The sequence below is a fragment of the Sciurus carolinensis genome, chromosome 1, assembly GCF_902686445.1.
Source record: "Sciurus carolinensis chromosome 1, mSciCar1.2, whole genome shotgun sequence".
NCBI classification, from domain to species: Eukaryota; Metazoa; Chordata; class Mammalia; order Rodentia; family Sciuridae; genus Sciurus; species Sciurus carolinensis.
In genome coordinates, this window is record NC_062213.1 from 81,089,573 (window position 1) to 81,109,411 (window position 19,839).

Sequence of the window (19,839 nt, forward strand, 5' to 3'; positions counted from 1 at the left end):
TGCTCTAACTACTGGAGTGGGTCAAAGGGTGCAAACTTGCAGCCTGCCTTTCAGCCCACCAGCTTGCGAATAAAATTCCATCTCCTGCTTCAAGATTGACTTGGTGATTTATTGCAATCTCACCTTAACAAAGTGTCCCTGGATTCGATTCCAGTACCAAAAAAAAAAATTTTTTTTCCCTGTCATATTCCCACTATTTACCTACTGGAATTCACACACAGCACACACTTTCCTTTCTCCATCTTATTGCCAGAATCTATCAACTTTGTGAATAAGAGTACAGCTTGAATATAGGAATTTACTGTAAGAATTAAGATGTAGGGAAAGGAACATGGAGCTTGAAGTCAGAAGACTGGTTCTTTCATCTTGCCTTCTTACTATGTTGGTGGTTGTCACGAGCACGTCGTAACACTTGCGGCCTGTACTGGATCGGGAACCGGGTAAGAATAAGATAACACTCACGTAGCCGGTCGTTGGTCCTCAGATGGGGTTTTATTGATGCTTGGTTCACAGCAAACGGCAATCAGTCATCGGAGTAACAGCATGCAGCGACCAGGGGCCTCGAGCTGGGGAGCACTATCTTGTCACTTGTCAGCGGGACATAGTGACAGACTCTGTCGGTGGAGTAGTGCCCGCTCGCTCCTGATCAGTCTGCAGTTTATATAGTCACATCAAAACAAGTTCACACATTACCTCATTTGTTTTTCAAGTCCTGAATTCTGCAAATTCATCTAGTAAATATTTTTACCAGTTTTACCATTAAAACTAATGTAAATTTGGTGTAAACAAACTGCCAAATGTTTTTCTCAGTGACTGCATAGTCACCATGTGCGTCACTGCTCGTGACTTTACTTATCTTAACGCTACACACACATTTTGTTTTAATCTATCACAGCAAACAACATGTTTTTCATAAGTTTCACAAAATGGGGTCAGAAAGCAAAATGGGAGTTGTTTGGTTCACTTCAGCAATGTTCCATACAGTGGTGCTCCAGAACAGTCTGGTTCCAGTGTATGAAAATAAGTTCCCAGGTGCTGTGAGATGAAAGAAAGAGACAGAAACAGGGCTGGAGTTGTGGCTCAGTGGTAGAGCACTTGCCTGGCATGTGCTCAATGGTAGACCACTGGGTTTGATCCTCAATACCATATGTAAATAAATAAATAAAAGTCCATCAACAACTAAATATATGTGTGTGTGTGTGTGTGTGTGTGTGTGTGTGTGTATGTGTACATAGATATATTTTTAAAAAGTTAGGCGTGGTGGTGTGTGCCTGTAATCCCATCGGCTCAGGAGGCTGAGGCAGAGGATTGCAAATTCAAATCCAGCCTCAGCAATTTAGCAAAGCCCTAAGAAACTCAGTGAGACCCTGTTGTCTAAGATATTTTCAAAAGGTCTGGGGATGCGACTCAGTGGTTAAGTGCCCCTAGGTTCAATCTCTGGTACCAAAAAAAAAAAAAAAAAGACGGAAATATTGAGTGTAGTTTATTGGTGAACTTACTGATGGATACATGATCCTTGGTAGCAGCAAGACGAGTGAATTCCCTGAAATTTGGGTTAGAAGGAGGGGCATATATAGTAGTCAGGAAAAAAAAGTGACTTCATCCCAGCTGGAATGTAAATAGTTTAGCTCAAGCTAATATCAAGTCCTCAGGCAATTGTAAAGGTGCACACACCACTCTTACGGTTGTGTTTATTTATAGTTTGCTGGGAAACTATGTAGGGAAAACAGATCATGGTTATTCAGGGGCAATCACGGCACTTTCAACTCAAGATGGCTGTATTCAGGTCAAGCTTTGAAAAAAGGAACATTTTGCAGGGCATGGTGGCACATGTCTGTAATCACAATGGCTAGGGAGACAGAGGCAGGAGGATCACAAGTTCAAAAGTCAGCCTCAAGGCTGGGGATATAGCTTAACTGATAGAGTGCTTGCCTCACATGCACAAGGACCTGGGTTCAATCCCCAGCACCACTGAAAAAAAAAAAAAAAGCCAGCATCAAAAACTTAGCAAGGCCCTAAGTAACTTAGCATCTAAAAAAGGACTGAGAGAGAGAGAGAAGAAAAAGGTACATTTCTTGGTGGAGTATGCATGTAATTCCAGTGACTCAGGAGGATTTCAAGTTTTAGGCCAGCCTCAGCAATTTAGCAAGACCCTGTCTCAACATAAAAAATAAAAAGGGCTAGGATGTGGCTCACTGGTAAAGCACTCCAGGTTCAAAAAAAAAAAAAAAATTTATATATATATATATATATATATATATTTGACTCTCATTTTCCCTCCCATCATCAGAACCAATAATGTAATGCCACAATAAACTAAAAAAATAGTTGCTTCTGTCTCACCTGAGAGTTACTGTGTAGATGACCAATAAATACAAAACAACGACACACTTAGATGATTCTGGGCTTTCAGTCAACAAGTGCTTTTCAAACTTTAATGAGTTTAAGAATCACCTGAAGATTTTGTTAAGGCAGATTCCTGGGCATCACTCCCAGTAGGTGTGGGGTAAGGCCTGAGAATGTGCATTTCAATCAAGTTTCTAGGTGATGCTGACATCTCTGCCCAGGACCCACACTCTGAGCTGAACTGAATGAGACTTTTTATTCAAATGACATTTTCACAATGAATTCCATTGAATTCCCATTCTCTCTCCCTCTGCCCCCACCTTCCATAATAGGGGTTGAACACAGGGGCACTAAAATGCTAAGCTACATCCCCAAACCTTTTTAAAATTTTAACTTAGGAACAATGCCTTGCTAAATTGCTCAGGCTGCCTTGGATTGTAATCGTCCTGCCTCAGGTTCCTGAGTAGCTGAGATTACAGGCATGGGCCACTATGCTTAGTCATAAATATATACATTTCCAGTCCCAGCAAAACATTGCAATTTTTACTTTTTTTTTCAAGAGGTAAAACTTACATGAAAGAAAATTATCATTTTGTTGCTGAAAGCTCTGTCCTTGTCCACAATGCCAGTCCAATGGAGGACACGGTTTTGAGAAAAAGGAAAAAGGTTTATTACTTTGCTAGCAATGGAGAAACATAGGGGATTCCTGTCTGAAAGGCTGTGATTCTGCCCATCAGCAGGAACAGGAGGATTTTAAAGAGGGAACTCAAAGGCTATATGCCACCTGTTCTCCATCGGAGTTGTAATTCACTTGTTAATTTTAAAGATAGATATTTCTGAGATCTTCTGGTACCATCCCCAAAGTCTGGATTACTTCATTCTTATGGTGGGTGTGGATTCAAGGAAAGATAACTGTCAAAAATGAGGAAGGCTTCCCTTGACATTTGGGAGGGGGAGAGATTAGGGAGAAGCAGGGAGAGAGTAAGAGAAAGAAACATGTCCATTTTAAAAATCAATTGAGGTGGCAGAGCAGTAAGGGCTGTATTCAAAACATGAAGTGAACCACTGTTAAAATTTGATATATTTTGATGAATGAACAGCTTGGTCATGTACTACAATCAAATATAGAACATTCCCATCTACTAAAGTTCCCCTCTACCCTGTCTGGTCAGTCTTCATCCAATTAAACATTCTTATGGTTAACTTTAGAGCTTCAGAGATGTTAATTAAGAGTGAAAAACCATAAAGAACAAAACTTCCCATTCCCATGTCCAGCATCTACTTGGCGTAAAGTGTGCCAGGGTCAATGAGAACCTGAAACAGAGAAGCAGGAGAAGAGACTGAGAATTCTGAAGGGGCTTTTGGGTTTCTTATATAGCCCCAAGCAACCCACTGCAGGAAAGTGTCATGAGCTTGTTACAAGGGAGTGGGGAACTAAAGATCCAAACCTTGGTTAATTTTCGAACAAAAGAAAATTTAAAGTCAGACACCAAAAGCCATGCAAGAGAGAACTTATTTATAAGTGAAAGTTAAGTGAAAGCAAAGTAAAAGCAAAGTGAGGTTCAAGCAGGGAGAGAGCTCAAGAGAGTCTGTCATCTTCAAGCAGAGAATGACAAAGGAAACAGTGCTATCTACAAATTTATTGCTGTTTGATATTGATACCGCCAGTTATTTGTGATGAGTTTTGCTTCCTCAAATGTTGAAGCATAACACCAGAGAAGCACACTGAGGCAAGCAAATATAGAGCAGGTTTTATTTAAAGTAGTAACACAGACTTCTCCCAGAAGGGAGAAGGGGGACAAGGCTGGTGTTCTGAAATCCCAAGAGCACCCTGCCCCTCTTACAGACTAAAGTTTCCTTTGTTCTCCCACTTTCTCCCCACTTATCTCTCTCCTTCCTGTCTATGTGACTAGGCTCTGGAGATGCTAGTGAGATGACAAAAAGGTGAGAAGCAGATGGGCAGAGGGAAGGGCCAAATGGAGTGATTCAGGCAGGCAGGGGCCCAGGAGGCACTGATTAGCAATTCCCTGCCTGCAACCTTTTGGGAGGAGGCAGGTAAACTTGGTGATCAAAGGGCTCTGGAGACATTGACATTTCATTCTCCCAGGGCTTACCCCCTGCCAAAGGTGTTCAACTCCTCCTTAACATTGAGCAGTAGAGTTTTTGACCCTAGTTGGTCCTCTCCAGAACTGTCATAGTGGCCATCCTCTTCAGGGGTCTTCACCTACAAGTCAATTCTACCTTAATGTGGGTAATGGGGTCACTGAACAGAACTCACCTTGGTGCACATTGTACTATGAAAGAAATCTCTCTTCTGAGATAAATTGAGAAACCTATGGCCATAAATCCTAGCTTTACAAATGACCCCAATAAATTATCAAGTGATAGTCCCCTAAAAGGGTTAAGGAAAATATTAAAGATCTTCCCTGTCCATGTGCCTGCTGTGACCTTGGCATATTCTTGATTGAACAGCTAAAGAACACTGACTTCTCCATGGGTTTGGCTCACTCATAAGAACTCAATCATTGCTGGGCATGGTGGCACATGCCTGTAATCCCAGCAACTTGGGAGGCTGAGGCATGAGGATCCTGAGTTCAAAGCTAGCCTCAGCAACTTAGTGAGACCCAGTGAGACCCTGTCTCTAAATAAAACACAAAAAAGGGCTGGGGATGTGGCTCAGTGGTTAAATGCCCCTGGGTTCAATCTGGTACCCCCCCAAAAAAAACTCAGTCTCAAGGCTATCACTCCCTCCCTTTGGGGATCTGGACAGTCCTTGGGGGGACGAAGTATTCTTGAGGGGATCACTAGGTCATGAAGGTTGTTAGAACAAAGCTTTACTTGTCCTAACTTGTATTTAAGGAGTCCCACTAGGAATAAGATTTTGGAGTCTCACCTATGGAGAGGACACTCTGAGCAGGACTTTCCAGTCCAAACCCTGAAAAACTGGCCCAGGACTCCCCAGCTACATGATTTCAGGTGTTGGTGTTTCCCCCAATCTGGTGATATAATTTCTTTCTCTCTTTCTTATCACTTTTGTGTTTGCTCTTGCTTTCGTATTATTACTAAAATAAATACTATCTTGTATAAAGGGAGTGTTTTTATTGTCCATCAGGTCCAGTCTGTGAAATCCAGCAGTTGCATATATACTTCACACTTTAACATTATAGCCCCTTAATCTTTCTTGATGTAGTTCTTAACTGGTTCCCTTTCATTCTACCTGTTTATTCTCAAGGTTTGCATACCTGTTTTTTTTTTTTTTTTTGTAAGTTCTTTGATTGTCCATTTGCCTTGAAAGTAATTTGAAAACTTCAAAAGTAACTTAAAGAAAACCTGTGACCCTGCCATGTTTTCGGTTCATATTCCACAGCTCATTGCAAACTGCTACCTAATAATTGATAGAATTTTAAGTTGAACTAGGAGGATATTCTGGATTACTATGAGACTAAAGATCAGATATATTCTGAAGAACGTCAAAATCAGCTATTTTCAGTATATATGAGGCACTGGGAGCACAATGTATTATGAAAGGTCTCATCTGACTTGTTTTATTCTCAGTACACTTCTGAGTAGAAAAGCTGTGGATAGGTTCACCGATACCATGTGTTTTGTTTTATTTTTGAGACATGGTCTCTTTTTTTCTGTTTGTTCACTTGCAGTTGGGTAGATTGAACACAGGGGTGCTCTGCCACTGAGCTACATCCCAGTCCTTTTTATTTATTTATTTTGAGACACCCTCTCACTAACCTGTGCAGGCTGGCTTCAAATTTGTGATCCTCCTGCAGTTGCACCTCTGTGTCCAACTTCACAGATAACTTTCAGGTACTTTTGATTGCTGCCCAAAGGCAATGAAGTCAACTTACAAATAAACCAAGAAAACAAACTTGAATGTGGTAATAACATTTAATAATCACTGGTCATATATAAATGCATTTGTTGATAACTTTTTAAAAACTGTTCATCTTAAGCATTAAAGTTTGCCTTTGGGGTACATATTTTGTCCTTGTCAAAGTGAGTTCTCTCTCTCTTTCTCTTTCTGCTTCCTGTTCCATGTCCTGAGCTACTTTCTTCCACAACACTCTTCCACCATAATGTTCTGTCTCACCGTGGCACAGAGCAATGGAGTTGCCATCTATGCACTGAGACCTCTGAAACCATGAGTCCCCAAATAAACTTTTCTTCTTCTAAAATTGTTCTTGTCAGGTCTTTTGTTACAACAGCAAAAAGGATGACTAAAACAGAGGATTTACACAAATCTTTCAGGCTAAACATTCTACATCAATATTCTTTCTTTTTGTGTTCATTACTCATGCACTAAAACAATTCTCTCTGGGCACGGTGATGTGCATCTGTAATCCCAGCAACTCATCAGCAACTTAGTGAGGTCCTAAGGATTTATCAAGACCCTGCCTCAAAATAAAACATAAAAAAAGGGCTGGAGATGTGGCTTAGTTGTCAGGAGTGGTGATTTGAAAGACAGTCTTTGAATACTCCAGTGACAGGAGCACAGCTTAGCTGGGAACTCCTGGTACAAAGGCACAGTTGAGACTGCCCAGTTGCTATGGTGACACCCTGTTCAGAGGAGGTTCCATGCTTGCCATTGGACTATCAGTCTTCAGATACCAGCTGCTTTGGTAGAAAATTATGAGCACAAAAAAAGATAATAAAAATTTGGCTTCCAAGAACTTCGATCTTGGTCCTGAGTGTTTTGAAGAAACTTTCTCACAGAAAACACTTTTTATGTTAAAACCTATAGAATAAATGTGCTGAGCTACTCTGAATCATTACATCTCCATCAGGGTGTAATGTCTCACCTATCTCCGTTTTCTATGTGTGTCTGTTTGTCTTTTCTAATCCCCCATCAACCCTTGCCCAGTTTCTGAATTAACTGCCATGCAGGTCATGGCACTCAGTGGTTAATTGTTCCTGGGTTCAATCTCTGATACCAAAAACATAACAATAATAAAAACAATTCTGTCCTAGGAGAAGTGAGGTGAATGTGCAATATGTCATAATTTTATGTCCAAATTGGCACACTTCTGAGAGTGAAAGGATGTGATATTAATAATTAGGCAAGGGTACATGATCAGCCTGAGTTGAGATAATATGGCTGATCAATTTTAAAATGTGTATAAACTTTTTGTGAACAAACATGGCTTTAAGACTAATGTCTTAAAGTCATGCCCAGTCAGCTGGGCACGGTGGCACAAACCTAGAAGTACAGCAACTTGGAAGGCTGAGGCAGGAGGACCACAAGTTCCAGGCCAGCCTCAGAAACTTGGCAAGATTATGTCTCAAAATAAAAAATACAAAGGATTAGGGTATTAGGAAATGTAGCTCAGTGGTAAAGTGCCTCTGGGTTTAAAGCCCAGTTTTAAAAAAAAGAGAGAGAGAGAGAGAGAGAGAGAGAGAGAGAAAGAGAGAGGGAGAGAGAGAGAGAGAGAGAAAGAGAGAGGGAGAGGGAGAGAGGGAGAGAGAGAGAGGGAGAGAGGGAAGAAAGAGAGAGAGAAAGAAAGAAAAGAAAAGAAAGAATGTTAATCAGGGCTGGGGAGATAGCTCAGCTGGTAGAGTGCTTGCCTCGAAAGTACAAGGCCCCGAGTTGGATCCCCAGTACCACAAAAAAAGAAAAAAAAAAAAAAAAAAAAAAAGAATGTTAATCAAATTTAAACACATTTCATGACAAATAATCATAGTAGATAATTGTAAAATTTTCAACTGCAAACTAAACTCCAGTAGTCAGGTACTATAATACTACCAGATCAAAGGTGTAGTTAATAGCCTGGATGGTGGAACACACCTGTAATCCCAGCAACTCCAGAGACTGAGGCAGGAGGATGGAAGTTTGAAGCTAGCTAGCCTCAGCAACTTAGTGAGACCCTGTCTCAAAATAAAAAATAAAAAGTGCTAAGAATATAGCTCAGTGAAAGAGCACCCCTGGGTTTAATCCCTGTTATTGTTTTATTTTTTTTAAAGTGTAGTTATGATTCATTTGCAGTTCTTTGAAAATAAGCCTTTCTAAAATAAAATGCCTATGCATATACACATAAACACATTTTCTTTCTTTATACTTTCTATTCTAGATTTAACCTTTACTAATAACATTGAGTTTCTTTTGCCTTTTAAGCCATAGCTTGGAAAACAATAAAGGTCTGTGCAAATGTTTTAATAATCTCTTTTTTCCTATTGGGTTAGTCAAAAATGCTGATTTTATATACCAAAATGTTTTGTTTTGCACTTTTTCTTTCTTTGATAATATAGCTAAACTCCCAAATTTTAAAATAAGGCTAAATTCCACTTCATAACTTTATACTCATATTTTCTATTCCCATCTCTCTTTCTCACTATCTCTCCCTAACCCAGTCCAGATAAATAGACAGATAGACAGACAGATAGAACTACTAAGAGCTATATGCCAGCATATTACAGCTTTCCAAAACACACAAATGTCTCATTTGCATACATAGGATTTTAATTTATGAAGGTAATGAGTGACAGCATAGATAAGTCCATTTCCTTTGAAATAAGAACTTAATTTATTTATCCCAGAAGTTTGGGAGGCTGAAGCAAGAGGATCTTGAGTTCAAACCAGCCTTAGCAATTCAAGGAGACACTGTCTCTAAATAAAAAAATATTTTTTAAAAGGGAAGGGAATGTGTCTTAGTGATTAAGCACCCCTGGGTTCAATCCCCAGTACCAGAAAAAAAAAAAATTTATTTATTTTTGGTATTGGGGATTTAGCCCAGGAGCATTTCACCACATCCCCAGCCCTTTTTTATTTTGAGAAAGGGTCTCATTGAGTTGCTTAGGGACTTGCTAAGATTCTGAGACTGGCTTTGAACTAGTTGTCTTTCTGTCTCAGCCTCCCAAGTCCCTGGCATGCACCACCCACCCTGCTTACTTAAGAATTTATTATGTACATTTCTTAAGAAAAGGGGACCCTTCACACTTTGCAGGGCTACAAGGGAAGCACCAGGTTTTTACTGCTTTTCTTTATATATTTGCAGTACTGAAGATTGAACCCAGGGGCCCCAGCCCCTTTTTACCTTTAATTTTGAGACAGGGTCTCACTGAATTGCCCAGGTTGGCATTGAACTTGAAATCCCCCTGCCTCAGCCTCCTGAGTTGCTATGATTACAAGCATGTGCCACAAGCCCCTCAGAAGCATTAGGTCTGGGTAGGAGGCAAACAAAAAGAGCAAAGGAGAAGTCAAGGTTAGAGCCTTTCTTAGAGTTTCTGTAAGAAAGGAAAAGCAAGGTAAGAAGTTTAGGACTGAAGCTAGACATGGTGGCACATGCCTATAATCCCAGTGACTACAGAAGCTGAGGCACAAGGATCACAATTTTAAGGCTGGACTTATCAATTTACTGAGGCCCTAGCAACTTAGGAAGAACTTGTCTCAAAATAAAATATAAAAAGGACTGATAACTCAGTGGTAAAGTGCCCCTCGATTCAATCCCTATTAACAAAGAAGAAAAAGAAGGAGGAGATGGAGGAGGAGGAGGAGGAGGAGGGCAGGGGGGGGGGGAAATAGTCATTTAAGATTGGTGAATCTGTATAATTCTGGCAGTCCCTGGGCTATACAGTATAGGGCTGGTTTAAACGCCTGGTCCCTGACCCTGAATTGCCTTAGGGAAAACATTAGTTTGGTATGTGAGTTTCATAAAGCAAGTGGTTTTATGCGGTTTGGGGATTGGCTGGTTTACACATGACAGATGTGACAGAAACACTCTGTGCTGGGCTCTGTGCTATCTCCAACAATTGGCAAGCCTGGTCTCTACCTGGGCCAGTCAAAATTTTAAGATGGTAAAATACCATAAGGTGCATGCCTGTAATCCTAGCTACTCAGGAGTCTGAGGCTATAGGATTGCAAGTTCAAGGCCAGTCTTAACAATTTGGAGACCCTGTTTCAAATTAAAATTTGAAAAACTCATAAGACACAGAGTTTTAGAAAGTGTCATTAATGTAACCCTATGCTGAACTTAATAGTGTGATGGGCTGACAGAGCTGGTTCCATGAGAATGTTATAGGCCAGACAGACTCCATTTTGCTCTGAGACTCCATGTTATGTAGGAAATAAACTTCTCCCATGGGAACACCCCACCTCTGTACCAATCAACAATTGCTTAGTTTCTCCCATGGGAACACCCCGCCTCTGTCCCCATTATCAGTTACTTAGCATGACATGTTTAGCAATATAAAATGACAATTCTTATGTAATGAAAAATTGCTCTCTTTTGATTCCTATTGCTCCTAAATAATATACCATGTGAACGGTGATTGTGTGGATGTTAGTAACCATTCTTTAGTTTGTACCTAGGTAAGGGTCATTTTCACCCATTTCCCCCTCTGTTGATGATCTCATGATGTTAGTCTGTAATTTCGAATCATAGCAACAGACACTTATGATTGATATGATTTTTGGTATAAGAACCCCTACAAGGGCTGGGGAGATATCTCAGTTGGTAGAGTGCTTGCCTTGCAAGCACAAGACCCTGGGTTTGATCCCCAGCACCACAAAAAAAAAAAAAAAAAAGAACCCCTACAGCCCTATGGTCAGGGCTGTTCTCCCAATAGCCATTTTTTTGGGGCATTGTGTGAGACAGTCAGCTGGCTGGCTTAATAAAGACTCTAAAATTTGGACTTCTCATTGGTGATCGGTCTGTTTTTAAGTTGTGCCCCCATAAAAATAGGTTTATAGGTTTACTAAAAGAAAACTGTAAGGAAGACTGAGACAGGAGGATCAAACATTAAAAGACAACCTCAGCAATTTAGTGAAGCCTTAAGCAACTTAGGGAGACCATGCCTCAAAAAGGGGAGGATCCAAGATGGCAGACTAGAGGAAGGCTGTATTCCTCGTCACTCTGTAACTCGGATTTCAAGCAGAGGATATCTATTTCTTGGTGAGGCAGTTTTTGCTGCTTATCGATCCCCTGTTGTTTACCCCATTTGTCTACTGTGATCACCTGCAGGCTGCCAGCATATCCACACCTTTTTGAGTGCAGATTGCTCACTGTCAGGCGCCTATCATCTGCCATTTGCCTGCCTCTTGCCTTTCCATTGCCTGCCTTTCACCTACCCATCACCCACCACCCGAGTTTTACCTCCAATTGTCCAACAACAGTCAGCAAACTGACTGCAGTCCGCCAGTGGAGCACCAGCTGCCTGCTGTTGCCTGGAAGTTCACAGTCACAGTACTTGCAGGTTTGGGTACACGTGGCTGCTGCCATTTTGAGACAACAGCCAGTCCCGGTAGGATCTCTGGCCTGATTGACTGAGCTCTGTCTCCAGGATCCTTCAGGCCATGATCATTCCCTGCCTCTGGGGCCCTCACACAGACTGACTGCTCCCTGCCACCAGGACCCCCAGAACGACTGACTGTGTCCTATCACCAGGACCCCCAGAATGACTGATTGCACCCTGCCTCCATGATCCCACAACCAGACTGACAACACCCCACCTCCAGGACCTCCAGCCGACCATGCCCACACCCTGAGCTGCAACTCCCCATTTGCCAACACATTTGGATGCCAGAGAGGCCATCTTGGATTATCCTGGAAGCTGTATCTCCCATCTTTAGGTGGGGCAAAAGTCATCCTGAGACTCCTGCTGGAGACTTGAAGCTCATTGTCAGGTACCTTTCATACATCAGGCTACTGAAGACTGGGAGGTTTGAATACTATATGACTGTTATAGTGTAGATTTTCTTTTTCTCCTTATTGAAAAACTTTAGGGTTTTATTTCTTTACTTTTCTCGCTCTCTTTTCCTTTTGTTTACCTGTTCCCTCAGAATCTCTTTCTCCCTTTTCACATGCTAACAACCAACTTCTTTTGATTACACTCTCACACTTTTTATTATCTAGAACTTCTATATATTCTTTTCTTATCCCATTAGCAGCTACATCCTACACCCCTCTGCATCCTCTTTGTCCTCCATTAGAAACTGCAGACCTTACTGCAAATCTATTTGTTATACTGAAGATAATAATTGAACTCATTCTGTTTATTTGACAATATTGTTAATCCTCATAGGGGCTATTTGGTTTTGCATTGCATACTGTCTGAACTGGGCACTGCTAATATTGATTTCCCCCTTAAAGAAAAGGTTGTGGAAACCTATAGGGTCACTATAAGTCTATAGGGGGGAAACTGCAATACCCCAGATCTGCACTGCAGGAGGGGAAGATACACGAACAACATGAAAAAACAAGGGAAGAAAATAATCCAAAAAAATCTAGATTCTATATTAATAGAATCCAGTGACAGTATGGTAGAAGAAATGTCGGAAAAGAACTTCAGATTATACATGGTTAAGATGATTTGTGAAGCAAAGGATGAGATAAGAGAGCAAATGCAGGCAATGAGTGATCATACCAATAAGCAGTAGAAAGAGCAACTGCAGGAAGCAAAAGATCATTTCAACAAAGAGATAGAGATTCTCAAAAAAAAGGGGGGGGGAATCCTTGAAATAAAGGAAACAATAAACCAAATTTAAAAACTCAATGGAAAGCATCACCAAGAGACTCGACCACTTGGAAGATAGAACCTCAGACAATGAAGACAAAATATTTAATATTTAAGAAAATATGGTAAGAAAATATGAACAGAATCTCCAAGAACTATGGGACATCATGAAAAGACCAAATGTAAGAATTATTGGGATTGAGGAAGGCACAGAGATACAAACCAAAGGAATAAACAACCTATTCAATGAAATAATATCAGAAAATTTCCCAAACTTGAAGAATGAAATGGAAAATCAAATACAAGAGGCTTACAGAACACCAGGTGCACAAAATCACAACAGATTCACACCAAGGCACATTATAATGAAAATGCCTAACATACAAATTAAAGATAAGATTTTGAAAGCTGTGAGAGAAAAGCATCAGATAACATATAGGGGGAAACCAATATGGATATCTGCAGATTTCTCAACCCAGACTCTAAAAGCTAGAAGGACCTGGAACAACATATTTCAAGCTCTGAAAGAACATGGTTGCCGACCAAGAATCCTATACCTGAAAAACTAACCTTCAGATTTGAAGATGAAATAAAATACTTCCGTGATAAACAAAAGTTAAAAGAATTTACAAATACCTGGCCCACCTGACACCCAAGACGAGGTCGGACGCCATCGGGCAGTGCTAGCCAGCCTCCCTGACCCCAAGCAGAGGTCGGATGCCATTGCTGAGCCTGCCCCCCTACTGCTGAGGGACACTGAACTTGCCTCTGTGCTGACTCAGTGCACCCTCGCTGGGGCTCCCCAGCTTCTTTGGAAACTGGTGCAGGCATTTTGAATTATTCCTGAGGGTGTGGCCATTATCATCAGAAGGGCAGCTACCTTCCTGAGACACCTACAGGAGACTGCAGGCCCTTTGACAGGACTCAGGATTCAGTAAGAGGAGGTGTTTAGAGACAAGGGACCAACTCAGAGCAGCTGGGTGAGTCTCTCCCACTGGGCAAGGCTCTCAGATGGGTCAGTAGTCCAGGATTGTGGGGAACTTCATGGAGTAGAGTTACCCAGTGAGACTACTCTGCTGGAACTGCTGGAGCCGTGAACCCATATAACCGGGAGCATTGTAGAGGAGAACTACCCAGCAAGAGGCTTCAGCACAGAGTGAGGGTCCCAGGACTGGGCATTAGGTCCAGTCCCCAGGGAACGTTGTAGAGGAGGGCCACTTTGAGAGAGAGTCCTTCACAGAGCCAGGCCCCCCAGACCAGGTGATACTTCTGGGCCCCAGGGAATGTTGCAGAGGAGGGCTGCCCAGTCCAGGTGGTAGTTCTGAACTGAAGAGAACTTCTTGGAGGAGAGATGCCCAGCAAGATGTCCACTGGGTGAGTCTTCCCCGCTGGGTGAGGCTTTCCCACCAGGGTGGTAGAACCAGAGACACAGGCCCAGATCAGCCACACCCCAGCCTGTAGTCTAGTCCCCCTTTTGACTGACCATCGGCCAACAAATGGAGGTGCCTCTTCCCACCACTAGGAAATACATCCCACTTGAAGTCCACCATCTCTAGAGGGGCAGCTTCCTTGTGTATCACTGCATTATCAAGTTGCTCCAAGACTTCAGGCTACTGAAGGCTAGGAGGCCAGTTATTGGAAATCTACAGGGACACTATAAGCCAATAGAGTTTCACTACTAGAGGGGTAGATACCTGACCAATATGAGAAAACAAGGGAAGAAAATGTCCCAAACAAACCTAGATGCTACATCAATAAAATCCAATGACAGAATGACAGTAGAAATGTCAGAAAGGGAATTCAGAATGTACATAATTAAAATGATCAGAGAAGCATACGATGAGATGAAAGAGCAAATGCAGGCTTTGAATGATCACGCCACTCAACAGTTAAAAGAGCAAATGCGGGAAACAAAAGATCATTTCAATAAAGAGTTAGAGATACAGAAAAAAAAAACAGACAGAAATCCTTGAAATGAAGGAAACAATAAACCAAATTAAAAACTCCATACAAAGCATAATCAATAGGAAAGAACACCTGGAAGACAGAACCTGAGACATTGAAGAAAAAATATTCAATCTTGAAAACAAAGTTGACCAAACATAGATGATGGTAAGAAATCATGAACAGAATCTACAAGAATTATGGGATATCATGAAAAGGTGAAATCTAAGAATTATTGGGATAGAGGAAGGCACAGAGAAACAAACCAAAGGAATGAAAATCTATTCAATGAAATAAGTTTAGAAAATTTCCCACATCTGAAGAATGAAATGGAAAATCAAGTATGAGAGGCTTATGGGACTCCAAATATACAAACTTACAATAGACTCACACCAAGGCACATTATAATGAAAATACCTAACATACAAAATAAAGACAGAATTTTAAAGGCTGCGAGAGAAAAGAATCAAATTACATTCGGGGGAAACCAATACGGATATCACCAGATTTTTCAACCCAGACCCTAAAAGCTAGAAGGGCCTGGAACAACATTTTCCAAACTTTGAAAGAAAATGTATTCCAACCAAGAATCTTATACCCAGCAAAACTTACCTTCAGATTTGACAACAAAATAAACTCCTTCCATGATAAACAAAAGTTAAAAGAATTTACAAAAGAAAGTTGGCACTACAGAACATTCTCAGCAAAATATTCCATAAGGAAGAGATGAAATACAATGATGTAAATCAGCAAAGGGAGGAACAACCCTAATGGAATAGCCAAATAAAGGAGAAACCAAATCATATCAAAAAACAAAAATAAGTCAAATGACCAGGAATACAAATCATATCGCAATAATAACCCTGAATGTTAAGGGCCTGAACTCATCAATCAAAAGACATAGACTGAGAGATTGGATTAAAAAGAAAAATCCAACAATATTCTGCCTGCAAGAGACTCATCTCATAGAAAGAGATACCCATAGACTAAAGGTGAAAGGATGGGAAAAAACATACCATGCACATGGACTCAGCAAAAAAGCCGGAGTATCCATCCTCATATCAGATAATGTGGACTTCAAGCCAAAGTTAGTCAGAAGGGATAAAGAAGGACATTTCATACTGCTTAAGGGAAGCATAAATCAGCAAGACATAACAATCATAAATATCTATGCCCCAAGCAGTGCTCATCCATGTACATCAAACAAATCCTTCTCAATTCCAGAAATCAAATAGAGCACAATGCAATAATACTAGGTGATTTTTAACATACCTCTCTCACCACTGGATAGATCTTCCAAACAAAAATTGAACAAAGAAACCATAGATCTCAATAACAAATCAATAATTTAGACTTAACGGACGTATATAGAATATACCATGCAACAAAGAGCGAATACACTTTCTTCTCAGCAGCACATGGATTCTTTTCTAAAATAGACGATACTCTATGCCACAAAGCAAATGTTAGCAAATACAAGAGAGATACTACCTTGTATTCTATCAGATCATAATGGACTGAAATTAGAAATAAATGAAAGAATGAAAAACTGAATCTACTCCAATGCCTGGAGATTAAATAATATGGTATTGTATGATGAATGGATAACAGAAGACATTCGGAGGGAAATAAAAAAATTCGTAGAGGTAAATGAGAACAAAGATACATCAGATCAAAATCTGTTTCACTATGAAAGCAGTACTTAGAGGAAAAGTTATTTCATGGAGTGCATTCAATAAAAAAAGCAAAAAGCCAACAAATAAATGACCTAACACTACAGCTTAAAGCCCTAGAAAAAGAACAGAGCAACACCAAAAGTAGTAGAAGACAGGAAATAGTTAAAATCAGAGTTGAAATCAATGAAATTAAAACAAAAGAAATAGTCAAAAAAATTGACAAAATAAATATTTGGTTCTTTGAATATATAAACAAAACTGATAAACCCTTAGCCACACTAACAAAGAGAAGAAGAGAGAAAACTCAAATTACTAAAATTCAGAATGAACAAGGAAATATCACAACAGCCACGAGTGAAACACAAAACATAATTAGAAGCTATTTTGAAAATCTATACTCCAAGAAAATAGAAAATCTTGAAGACATCAATAGATTTCTAGAGACATGTTGGGACTAATGACACGTTAACTAACTCAGGCTGACTCCTTACTCCCTGGCGAGTGAGCAAGATCAAGGCCTCAAAGGCGGTTTCAATAGTTAATGATGATAAATTGAACCACCATCAGGGATTGGTTAACAACAGTTTCACGAACGTGATCAGCTTGTGCTTGCCATATAGTCCTATGGGACTCTCACCTGTGTGAACCCTCCCCTCCATGGCTTGCTGACCTTTAAGCTAATTGGTTCCCACCTAGCCCCCATCCTACATAAAAGTTGTGTGATTTCCTCAATAAATGGGATTCCTGCTGTGCATCATGCACTGACAGACCTCCCAGCTCTGGTGTGTTTCCTTTGCTGCCAACACTCATCATCCTGCTCGGCCCCGTATTCTCGTCAGGTGGGCCCTGAGGAGGTACATTGGACCTTGTTGCCCGACAGGGAGCAACAACTGGTGCCCTGTGTGAGGAAGACAAAACCACCAACAGGCTAATCAGACTCCGGGTGAGTGTACTCCCATAAAATATGGGACAGTTCAATTCCAAGTCTGACCCCTCCCTTGACTCCCTTAGGATTCTCCTTTAAGTAGAGGATTGGAACTCTCAGATAGCCAGACGTTTCAGACCTGGAAGGGCCTCACTAAGGCAGCCCCTAGGCTGCCTGAAGCAAACTTGTTTGATTCTTCCTCATGGGATCGTGTAGAACGACTTGTTAGGAAGAGGGAAATCAGTTTAGGGGAGGGTCCCCCATTGGGAGTCTGCCCTACATTATCCGCCCTTAAGGCCTGCTTCTCTCCAGGACCCCCCAAAGGGGGCTCCAAGTTTCCCCCCAAAGAGTTGCTGCCTCCGGATGGCGGGAAATCTTCCCAGCGGCCATTTTATGATACTGGGCAAGAACTCACTGACTCTAACCTCCCCCCTCCCTGTATGGCCTTCTCGGTAAATGCTAAAATGTTTGGGAAGGAATGACTACTGATCACAAATTGGCCTGTGCAGGGATGAAAGATGACTCTACGGGAAGGTGGATTGTGGCTACCAAAGATATTGACACACAACTTCCGCAAGCAAGTGGGCAGATGGAAAAGGATTCCTTATCTTCAAGTCTCTTCTTTCTTGCGCTTCTTTGCTCTTCCTGTAAATTGAACACCTCCTTCTTCTTCCCCTCTTAATCCCTCCTCCTCCTCCAACTTAGACTTGGCTGTTTCTGCTTCCATTCCCCAGCCCAGCCCACCTAGTCCTCCTGCCACAAGGTCCCACATACGCAGGTGTGGAGGGAGTAACCAGCCCAACCATCAGTGGAATGTCCTAATGAAGCCAGAATTAAGGACAGGTAGTTAGTGTAGAAATAGGAAATCGGGTCAATTCGAGGAAACGAAGCCATGAAGCCATCTGCCTTTGGAAGTTGAAGACTGCCCCTGGAAGAATGGAATGTCAAGAATCTCTGGAGCCCATTGATTACCAAATTTACCTGCCTTTATCAAGGACTGCAAGCAAGGAGCTGCTAATTAATGCCCCCTGGGCCCTTACCTGCCTGAGTCATCCTGGCCCTCCCCCTGCCCATGGTTTCTCACTTAATGCAAAACCAGGCCTAGTCACTTAGGCAGGAAGGAGAGATAAGGGGGGAGAGAACTGGAGAACAAAAGAGACTTTAACCTATAAAAGATATAGGGTGGGGGCTGGGGAGATAGCTCAGTTGGTAGAGTGCTTGTCTTACAAGCACAAGGCCCTGGGTTCGATCCCCAGCACCGCCAAAAAAAAAAAAAAAAAGATGTAGGGTGCGCTCACTTCTTGGGACTTTAGAACATCAGCCATGGCCCCCTTCTTCCTGCCGGGAGAAGTCTGTATTATTACCTTTAAATAAAACCTGCTTAATATGCTTGCCTTGGCGTGCTTCTCTAGTGTTCAATCTTCAACATTAGAAGAGGCAGAACTCGTCACCGGTAAACGGCGGTATCACTAGTAAGGAGTATGAAATAGTAGCCCCATTCCCCACAAATAGTGGGAGATAATTGTTTCACAATTTTCTGCTTCCAAACCTGAATTAAACCAGGAAAAAGGGTTAAAATGCTCAAGGCACAAAGCTTCTGCTAAAACCTGTCAGCTTCTTCCAGATCTCTGTCAAGGCTTACATTGAAATGTAAATGGAGGAAGCCAGAATGCTTAGTAGGAGACAGGTCTCGAACCCAAGGAAAAAAAAGAGCAAAAAGAGTCTTAGAGTCTTATCTAAACTCCAACAAAAGTAAATTTTATGGTGCTTTACTAAAGTAATTAACAGCCGTATCATTTTTCCAAGATGCTTGTTTTTATTGAATTCTACATTTTTTTGAGCTCATGACTTTTTTGATCAGTTCTATTTTTTTATTCAACTAGAGTTTTTGAACATCTGTTACATTGCGATGGAGATTCACCTATAAAGTTACAAGGCCTTTGATTTTGTGTTATTTGTATGTCGTGCTGTCTGATGTCATGTTTTGTCTGTATCAAAATCAAGCGCTCCTAAAATTAAAATTTAAAAATGGAACCAAATATTTTTAATTCACATGATTTAAAAAGGTTCAATTTAAATTGGGTAAACTAATAGAAGTAAAATGTCTTTAAAATTAACTCACAAGTCTCTAGGTGGTCAAACTAATAAAACATTGATGTTTATAAAATGTCTAACATCAATTTTTCTAGGACTTTTCTTCAACAGGAAAGAGATGGGAGATACTGTTTACACTTGTCTGACATCTTGGTTTTTTTACAATGAGTGAATTAGAGTTGACATGTATGGGATTACTCAAACGTGTTTGTTAGAGACATCTGATTAATTTACAAAGTTATTCCATGGAGTAACATACTTAAAAACATATTCTTTGCATATTAAATGTGTTCTTATTTTCTAGGTATACAAGCCTTTAAAGCAGAAAATTTATCAAGCTGCTACTCTCCAAATTAAACTTGCCTGTAATGGTAAACCTATCATTTAATACTCTAT

General features: G+C 40.9%; 1 pseudogene; it reads right to left on the minus strand.

Annotated features, from left to right (window-relative positions):
- Positions 1 to 855: 855 nt before the first annotated feature.
- Positions 856 to 19,839, minus strand: part of LOC124984442 (peptidyl-prolyl cis-trans isomerase-like 1) — a 59,838-nt pseudogene continuing 40,854 nt past the window's right edge.